General features: G+C 44.0%; 1 non-coding gene across 1 annotated transcript; it reads left to right on the top strand.

Annotated features, from left to right (window-relative positions):
- The first annotated feature begins 4032 nt into the window (after positions 1–4032).
- Positions 4033–4170, top strand: LOC119923537. The gene has a single exon (XR_005448876.1). It is a non-coding gene; the product is annotated as a small nucleolar RNA SNORA7 (small nucleolar RNA).
- Positions 4171–9658: the final 5488 nt, after the last annotated feature.

Raw genomic sequence — 9658 nt, 5'->3', positions numbered from 1 at the left:
CCCCACATGTAGTTTTAAATCTAAGGGTGGAATCAGACATGAATATAAATGAATACAGAAGAATTTTACTAGGTATTCTTTCTATATAATATTAATAATAATAATAACAGCAATAATAATGGTATTTGTTTAAGCGTTTATTATGTGCCAAGCACTGTTCTAAGGGCTGATGAAATCCCTTACTTCATAGTTTTACTCTACTCTCCCAGAAAGTTTGACTAGTCATAATCGTGGTACAGAAAGCATTCAATAAATGTCACTGATCAATCAACTGATTGATTGATGTGAAAGGCACAGTGGAAGAAACAGGAAGTCAGGTTGGATACAATTAAATCCCACATGGGGTTTACGGTTTAAGGGGAAGTTTTACTTAATTGATTAATTAATTGTAAAATGTTATTTGGTAAGCACTTAGGATGTGTCAAGCACTGGGGTAGACACAAATTTATCAGGTCAGATTCAGTCCCTGTTCCACATGGGGGCTCAGAGTCTACGTATTGAACCCCTTTTTACAGATGAAGAAACGCAGGCTTACTTACTGATACTCTTTCTCTCAAAAACGCTCACAAAAGTGCTTTCAAATGCACTTATATGTCCCTGATCCCCCCAGAATTCCTCTCTTAGCCTTCTGATTCCCTCCAATTATCTCCCTATCTCTCCTAGTGTCCTTCTTCAAACTCCTTGAGCAAATTGTCTACACCCACTCCACTTCCTCCAATGCTCTCCTTGATTCCCCCAATCTGGCTTCCGTCCCCTTCACTCCACAGAAAACACCCTCTCAAAGGCCAGTGATGATCTCCTTCTTGTCAAATCCAACAGTCTCTACTCCATCCTGATCCTCCTCAACCTCTCAGCTGCCTTCAACTCTGTCGGCCATCCCCTTCTCCGGAAACATTATTCAACCTTGGCTCTGCTGACACTGTCCTCTCCAGGTTCTCCTCCTGCCTCTCTGGATACTCATTCCCATTCTCTTTCACTGGTTCCTCCTCCCCAAACTGTGGGAGTCCTTCAAGATTCAGGACTGAGTCCCCTTTTATTCTCCATTTACACTCACTCTCTGAGAGAACTCATCGGCTACCAACACTACAACAGTCATCTCTATGTAGATTAATTCTATGTGGATTAATCCTGCATAATGAAGTGCTCTGCACACAGTAAGAGCTCAGCAAATATCATTGGTTGATTGAGTGATTGGTTTATACACTTGACCGATTGGGTTCTAATCCCAGCTCTGCCACTTGTCAGCTGCGTGGCCTTGGGAAAGTCATTTCAATTCTCTGGGCCTCAGTTTCCTCAGTGGTAAAATGGAGATTAAATCCTACTCCCTGCTACCGAAATTATGAGCCCCAAATGGGACAGAGACTGTGTCCAATCTGATTAGCCTGCGTCTACTCGAGCAAACATAGTAAGTGCTTTACAAATACCATTTATAGCAAGGTCATTTCACTTTCATATTTCTTCCGCTCTCCCTTAAGGTTAATTTCATTTTATCCACATCATCCGGGCCTCAGTTACTTCATCTGCAAAATGAGGATGAAGACTCTGAGCCCCACGTAGGACGTGGATTGTGCCCAACCTGATTAGCTTGTACCTTCCCCAGTGTTTAGAACTGTGCTTGGCACACAGTAAGTGCATAACAAATACCATTAAAAAAATATTCTGGGTGTTTCTGAATGTGCATATCAGCCACAAAATTGCAAAGTTGTTGTCTTTAGGTAACTTTAACTTCAGTCTGTACCTTGCAATGTTTTGAACCAAAAACTGCTGTAGACTCTTCTGGTTGGCTTTACTGCATTCTGCCGTATCGTGCCAGGCTGTCTCACCCTATTGAAATGGGAACTTATAATATTTCCTCACGGTGAAGCTGGGAACACAATAAAAATAGACAGTACTGTCTTTGGAAATAAACCACATGATCTGGTCCTGGAAAGTTTATGGAACCCCCTCAAATCACCTTTAGAAGAAGCTGAACAGATGTTTTTGCTGAACTGCTTCTTTGACAATCTCAGAGAGCAGAGGGGCCCAACCCTTATGAAGCCAAGGATTTTATTTGTTTAGTGTGTTTAATATTTCTGTGAGCAGAGTGTATGAATAAGATACACCAAAGGTACATAAAAATGAAGCTAACTGCAATTAAATTAAAGACTAAAAAGGTTTTGAATGGAAAAACTGAATACATTTTAATTGAACATGATTCTGTTGAAGACTATTGAATTACCACTGTGGAACAGAAGCACAAAAAATGTGTTAATGAACTGTGGAATCAAAATTTAGAACAGTAAATCTGAAGAAAAAAAAATTCCAGGTACCCCCGTGTAAGAGATGCTCGGTGCTGATGATATGAAAATATGAATTATTTATATCTTCTTTAAATGTAGAATGTAAATTTGTTTGGAATTAATTTCTGTTGGGAAATCACTTCTCAGTAAACATGACTGTCTCCTAGGGTAATATTTTTTCCCTCCTAAATTTTATTATTATTATTTTATTATTATTGTCATTGTTCAGGGAGGTAGAGAAGATGAAAAATATTCAAGGTTGTAAACCACAAAGTTATGGTTACACAGGAAAATTGAGTCTTTTATTTCTAGGCAATATATTATCTGGATGGCGACAAAGTGATTTTTCCCTGTTCCACTCTCAAAAGGATATCTGGGCTGATTTGACAGAGTTTCCATTTAAATTTAATTTGCAAGGGATTTTTATTTACTGACATCCGTTGACTGAAGTCTTTAAAGGATTGCCTTTGCGGCAATCTAAATTAAAAACACAGGCAAATCCATACAGAAATGGCTTTCCATTTCTGGTCTTTGAAGGATTCTAATCGGTAGTAATATGCTGAAATCCTGGCCAAGGGGTATTGGAAAATGATCAAGGTCTGGCCATGTTGATATGGATTCTTTGCTTTGATATATGGACAGTTCTTCATTAGCCCCCAAATCAAATTTAGGTGAACTCAAGTGTTAACCTACTAGAGAAAATACCAGAGTCCCTTACCAGGTTTTTTGTTCAGGTTTTTGGTTTTCTGCCAAAAACAAACAAACCAACCAACAAAGCACCCCTTCCATTAGCTCCCAGGGGGCACTCATTAAGGACCATTACTAGGTATGACTGTTGGGTGGATACAACCTGAGGTGTATGAAGAAGTATTGTATCAAGAAGGATGAAGAAGGGAAGCCCTCTTGGAGGGGATGAAATTTTGGAAGGATGACTACTTTGCCTGTGAGTCCTATGTGGGACAGGTACTATATCTGACCTAGTTAACTTGTATCTATCCAGTACTTTAACCTGTGTTTGACACATAGTAAGTGCTTAACAAATACCATTTTGTTTTGTTTGTCTCCTCCTTCTAGCCTGTGAGCCCATTGTTGGGTATGGTCCATCTCTATATATCTACAAGTTGCTGACTTGTACTTCCCAAGTGATTAGTACAATGCTCTGCACAGAGTAAGTGCTCAATAAATGTGATTGAATGAATGAATACCATTTAAAGAGAGAGCAAAAGAGAGAAAGAGACAGAGAGACAGAGAGAGAGAGAAGAGAGAGAGACAGAGAAGAGGGAAAGAGAGAGAGCTGTAACCTAGCGGATTTCAATGTGGAGGGATTTCCAGGTTGGAGACAGTGTAAGGGGATGGAGGTGAGAGTCAAGAGTGAGGTGCTTGGTAAAGTGCGTGCCACATAGTAAGCATTTAACAAATGTCATAGAAAATCAATTAATGGTATTTACTGAGCACTTACTTTGTGCACAGCACTGTACAAAGAGCTTGGGAGAGTACAGAACAACAGAATTAGCACAGTTTTCTTCCTGTAGCGAGTTTACTGTCTAGAACATTCAAATCCCCTTAGATTGTAAGCTCGTTGTGGGAAGGGAATGTGTCTGTTGTTCTATTGTTCTCTCCTAAGCACTTAGTACAGTGCTCTTCACACAGTAAGTACTCAATAAATGAACATAAGATGGACACGGGTGGTGTAAGACCTTGAAGTTGGTGCTTGAAGTCGTCTGCTGTATTTCCTTTCACTAACAACAATAATCCCCTTTCAGGGTTGTACCTGGAGAGTATCCAGTCCTCTACCAGTCTCGCCCGGGGAAGGAAGAGTCAAGCAGAAGCCTACCCATTCCATTCCTAGCTTGGGCAGTGGTTAGTGAGTGGAAGGCAATCTGCTACAAGTCAAAACTCATCCATGCTGGGCAGCAGTGGCATGGGAGAGAGTCGAGGGTGGAGACTCAAGTTGACTGTGAGGAAGGAGACAATGGTAAACCATGTCTGGATTTTGACCAAGAACAAACTCTGGATCCACTATCAGAACGATTGCAGTTGGAGGTGGGGCGTTCTGGGAGAGATGTGTGCATGGTATTGCTGTGGGTCAGAGACAGCATAAGACAAGACAAAAACAATAATAATAATAATTGTGGTGTTTGTTAAGCCCTTACTGTGTGACAAGCCCTGTACTAAGCACTGAGTCCCCATCCCACATGAGGCTCACAGCCTAAGTAGGAAGGATAATGAGTATCGAATCCCCATTTTACAGATGAGGAAACTGAGGCACAGAGAAGGTAAGTGGTCCCACAGCAGACAAGGGGGGGAATGATGCCCAGATTATTTGCAGGACTGGGAAACATATCAGACTAAGGCACTTCACTCGGAAGCCAGAGAGGGTGGGGAGAGTTGAGGCAGAGTAGAATCATCACACTACACCAGAAATGGCTCATTCCTCACTTTCCTCATCTTGAGGATGGTATGCCCCATCTTCAAAGCCTGTCTGAAACCTCAAGCCCTCTAGGAAGCCTTCCCTGATGAATTCCTCTGGACTTAAGCTCCTCCTCTAGATTGTAAGCTCCATGCAAGCAGGGAACAGGGAACATGTCTACCAACTTTCTCATATTATACTCTCTCATGTGCTTAATACACTGCTCTGCACTCAGCAGGTGTTCATTAAATATTGATTGATTTCTCCCTCATCTCCCACTCAGCTTCCACTTCAACACTTCTGTGTCACCTAAACTCTTGTGTACTTAAACACTCCTCAACCTGTAGCACTTAACGTTCATACCTTTCAACTTTGTTCATTGACTCCCTACTTGCAAATGCTTTTGATATGTATTCATTTGTTCAATCATATTTACTGAGCATTTACTGTGTACTAAGCACTTGGGAGAGTACAATACAACAGATACATTCCTTGCCCTTCCTTCCTTGCCCACAATGAGCTCACAGTCTAGAGGGGGAGACAGACGTTGTTATACTTAAATATACTTAAATATATAAAAATATATATACTTTCAGGACATCTCCATCTGGATGTCTGCCCGCCACCTAAAGCTCAACATGTCGAAGACTGAGCTCCTTGTCTTCCCTCCCAAACCTTGTCCTCTCCCTGACTTTCCCATCTCTGTTGACGGCACTACCATCCTTCCCGTCTCACAAGCCCGCAACCTTGGTGTCATCCTCGACTCCGCTCTCTCATTCACCCCTCACATCCAAGCCGTCACCAAAACCTGCCGGTCTCAGCTCCGCAACATTGCCAAGATCCGCCCTTTCCTCTCCATCCAAACTGCTACCCTGCTCATTCAAGCTCTCATCCTATCCCGTCTGGACTACTGCACTAGCCTTCTCTCTGATCTCCCATCCTCGTGTCTCTCTCCACTTCAATCCATACTTCATGCTGCTGTCCGGATTATCTTTGTCCAGAAACGCTCTGGACATATTACTCCCCTCCTCAAAAACCTCCAATGGCTACCGATCAATCTGCGCATCAGGCAGAAACTCCTCACCATGGGCTTCAAGGCTGTCCATCACCTCGCCCCCTCCTACCTCACCTCCCTTCTCTCCTTCTACTGCCCAGCCCGCACCCTCCGCTCCTCCACCACTAATCTCCTCACTGTACCTCGCTCTCGCCTGTCCCGCCATCGACCCCCGGCCCACGTCATCCCCCGGGCCTGGAATGCCCTCCCTCTGCCCATCCGCCAAGCTAGCTCTCTTCCTCCCTTCAAGGCCCTGCTGAGAGCTCACCTCCTCCAGGAGGCCTTCCCAGACTGAGCCCCTTCTTTCCTCTCCCCCTCGTCCCCCTCTCCATCCCCCCGTCTTACCTCCTTCCCTTCCCCACAGCACCTGTATATATGTATATATGGTTGTACATATTTATTACTCTATTTATTTATTTATTTATTTATTTTACTTGTACATTTCTATCCTACTTATTTTATTTTGTTGGTATGTTTGGTTCTGTTCTCTGTCTCCCCCTTTTAGACTGTGAGCCCACTGTTGGGTAGGGACTGTCTCTATGCGATGCCAATTTATACTTCCCAAGTGCTTAGTACAGTGCTCTGCACATAGTAAGCGCTCAATAAATACGATTGATTGATTGATTGATTGATTGATTAAATCAATAAATAAATGAATAAATAAATAAATAGTATCTGACTCCTATGTTAGATTAGCAGGATCTTGAAAGTAGGATTCATGTATACTACTCTCCCAAGAACTTAGTACAGTGCTCTGCTCAGAATAAGCACTCGAAGAATATTATTGATTTATTGATTGATTCATTGAGCTGGTGGGGAGGAATAGGGGTGTTGGGAAGTTTATCATAAGTCAATCAGTGGTATTTATGAATTGCTTTCTGTACGCAGAGCACTGTACTGATCGGGAGAGTACAATATAATGGAATTGGTAGACAATTTTCCTGCTCACAAGGAATATTCTAAATGTCTTTTGGGAAACAGGTTGCGTATTTCAGTTGATGCCACTTGTGCTGTGTTGACAGACGTGATTAGTTACACAAACCTAAGCTTTCCTAGACAGAAAAGGATAGGATACAACTTTTCATAAAGGAGCATTACAGAAACCAAATCTTGTTAACGCCTCTCCCCAGAGCCCCCACAGCCATTTCAGACTGTGAAGGTGAGGGCTTTCCTTTCAGAAAAAGGCAGGAAATGTCAATCAATCAATCATATTTATTGAGTGCTTACTGTGTGCAGAGCACTGTACTAAGCGCTTGGGAAGTACAAGTTGGCAACATGTAGAGATGGTCCCAACCCAACAGTGGGCTCACAGTCTAGAAGGGGGAGACAGAGAATAAAAGCAAACATATTAACAAAATAAAATAAATAGAATAGATATGTACAAGTAAAATAAATAAATAGAGTAATAAATATGTACAAACATATATACATATATATATATAGGTGCTGTGGGGAAGGGAAGGTGGTAAGGCGGGGAGATGGAGAGAGGGAGGAGGGGGAGAGGAAGGAGGGGGCTTAGTCTGGGAAGGCCTCCTGGAGGAGGTGAGCTCTCAGTAGGGCCTTGAAGGGAGGAAGAGAGCTAACTTGGCGAATGTTGGGTGGGAGGGCATTCCAGGCCAGGGGGATAATGTGGGCCGGGGGTCAACGGTGGGACAGGCGAGAATGAGGCACGTTGAGGAGATTAGCAGCAGAGGAGCGGATGGTGTGGGCTGGGCTGTAGAAGGAGAGAAGGGAGGTGAGGTAGGAGGGGGCGAGGTGATGGACAGCCTTGAAGCCGAGGGTGAGGAGTTTCTGCCTGATGCGTAGGTTGATTGGTAGCCACTGGAGATTTTTGAGGAGGGGAATAACATGTCCAGAGTGTTTCTGGACAAAGACAATCCGGGCAGTGGCATGAAGTATCGATTGAAGTGGGGTGAGACAAGAGGATGGGAGATCAGAGAGGAGGCTGATACAGTAGTACAGATGGGATAGGATGAGAGCTTGAACGAGCAGGGTAGAGGTTTGGATGGAGAGGAAAGGGCGGATCTTGGCAGTGTTGCGGAGCTGAGACTGGCAGGTTTTGGTGACGGCTTGGATGTGAGGGGTGAACGAGAGAGCGGAGCCGAGGATGACACCAAGTTTGCAGGCCTGTGAGATGGGAAGGATGGTAGTGCCATCAACAGTGATGGGAAAGTCAGGGAGAGGGCAGGGTTTGGGAGGGAAGACAAGGAGTTCAGTCTTGGACATGTTGAGTTTTAGGTGGCGGGCAGACATCCAGATGGAGATGTCCTGAAGGCAGGAGGAGATGCGAGCCTGGAGGGAGGGGGAGAGATCGGGGCAGAGATGTAGATCTGGGTGTCATCAGCGTAGAGATGATAGTTGAAGCCATGGGAGCGAATGAAGTCACCAAGGGAGTGAGTGTAGGTCGAGAACAGAAGGGGACCAAGAACTGAACCTTGAGGAACTCCCACAGTAAGGGGATGGGAGGGGGAGGAGGAGCCTGCAAAAGAGACTGAGAATGAATTACCGGAGAGCTAAGAGGAGAACCAGGAGAGGACAGAGTCTGTGAAGCCAAGGTTGAATAGCGTGTTGAGGAGAAGGGGGTGGTCCACAGTGTTGAAGGCAGCTGAGAGGTCGAGGAGGATTAGGATAGAGTAGGAGCCATTGGATTTGGCAAGCAGGAGGTCACTGGTGACCTTTGAGAGGGCAGTTTCCATGGAATGTAGGGGACGGAAGCCAGACTGGAGGGGGTCGAGGAGAGAGTTGGTGTTGAGGAATTCGAGGCAGCGCGTGTAGATGACTCGTTCAAGGAGTTTGGAAAGGAATGGTAGGAGGGAGATGGGGCGATAACTAGAAGGTGAGGTGGGGTCAAGAAAGGCTTTTTTTAGAATGGGAGTCATCTGTCGTATTAGCTTGGGCTCTTATGCTAATTTCCTCTTCTTTTTAATTGGCCTCTTCTTTTCACATCTCCTCTCTGATCTCTTCACTGCTTAAAGTTCCCTGATTGATTTGGTGTATTCAACCTGATTCTTGGCCAAATGGCTATTCTGGGTGTCCCAAACTGGAGCAAAGAAGATCACTCCCTTGTATTCCCTGACTATATTCTTTTGATAAAAAAAATTGTTCTGTGTCTGTCTCCTCACTCCTCAAAACTTTCAACAATTGCCCTGCTTTATCCCCTTCAGAATCTCCTCATCATCACACTCAAGGTCTTCCATCAACTCAACTCTCTCTCTGCCTTCTTATCCTCTTCCCCCTTCAAAGCCTTATTGAAGGCACATCTCCTCCAAGAGGCCTTCCCTGACTAAACCCCCCTTTCTTCTTCTCCCTCTCCCTTCTTTGTCTCCCTGACTCTCTCCTTTGTTCATCTCTCCTCCCAGCCCCACAGCACTTATGTCCATAGCTGTCATTTATTGATACTAACCTCTGTCTACCCCTCTAGACTGTAAGCTTGTAATGGGCAGGGAATGTTTCTGTATTGTAATGTATCTACTCTCCTAAGCACTTAGTACAGGTCTCTGCATGCAGTACATGCAGTAAGTATTCAATAAATACGACCAAATGAATGAATGAAGACAAGAACGGCTTTGAAGTCAATACCAAAGACAGAGGTTGGAGACCAGCAGGGTGGAAGATAACAGCAACACAGGGTGATACAGACTGATAGTGTGAGATTTAAATGAAGAGAATCAATAAATCAACAGCATTTATTATCATTTATTCATTCAACTGCATTTTTGAGCTCTTACTGTGAGCAGAGCATTGTACTAAGCACTTGGGAGAGCTAAAAGATACAATCTGTGCCTCAAGCAACTTACAATGAAAGGTGGAGAGGGTGAGTCAACTGAAGAAATGAATTTCCGCAGCCCACCCCCTTACCCTTTTCCTTTTTGGGGGCGATGGGAGAAGATGAGGCTTCTTCTTTATTGTGACTTT

The sequence above is a fragment of the Tachyglossus aculeatus genome, chromosome 2, assembly GCF_015852505.1.
Source record: "Tachyglossus aculeatus isolate mTacAcu1 chromosome 2, mTacAcu1.pri, whole genome shotgun sequence".
In the NCBI taxonomy this organism is placed as follows: Eukaryota; Metazoa; Chordata; class Mammalia; order Monotremata; family Tachyglossidae; genus Tachyglossus; species Tachyglossus aculeatus.
This window is presented reverse-complemented; position numbering and strand designations above follow the sequence as displayed.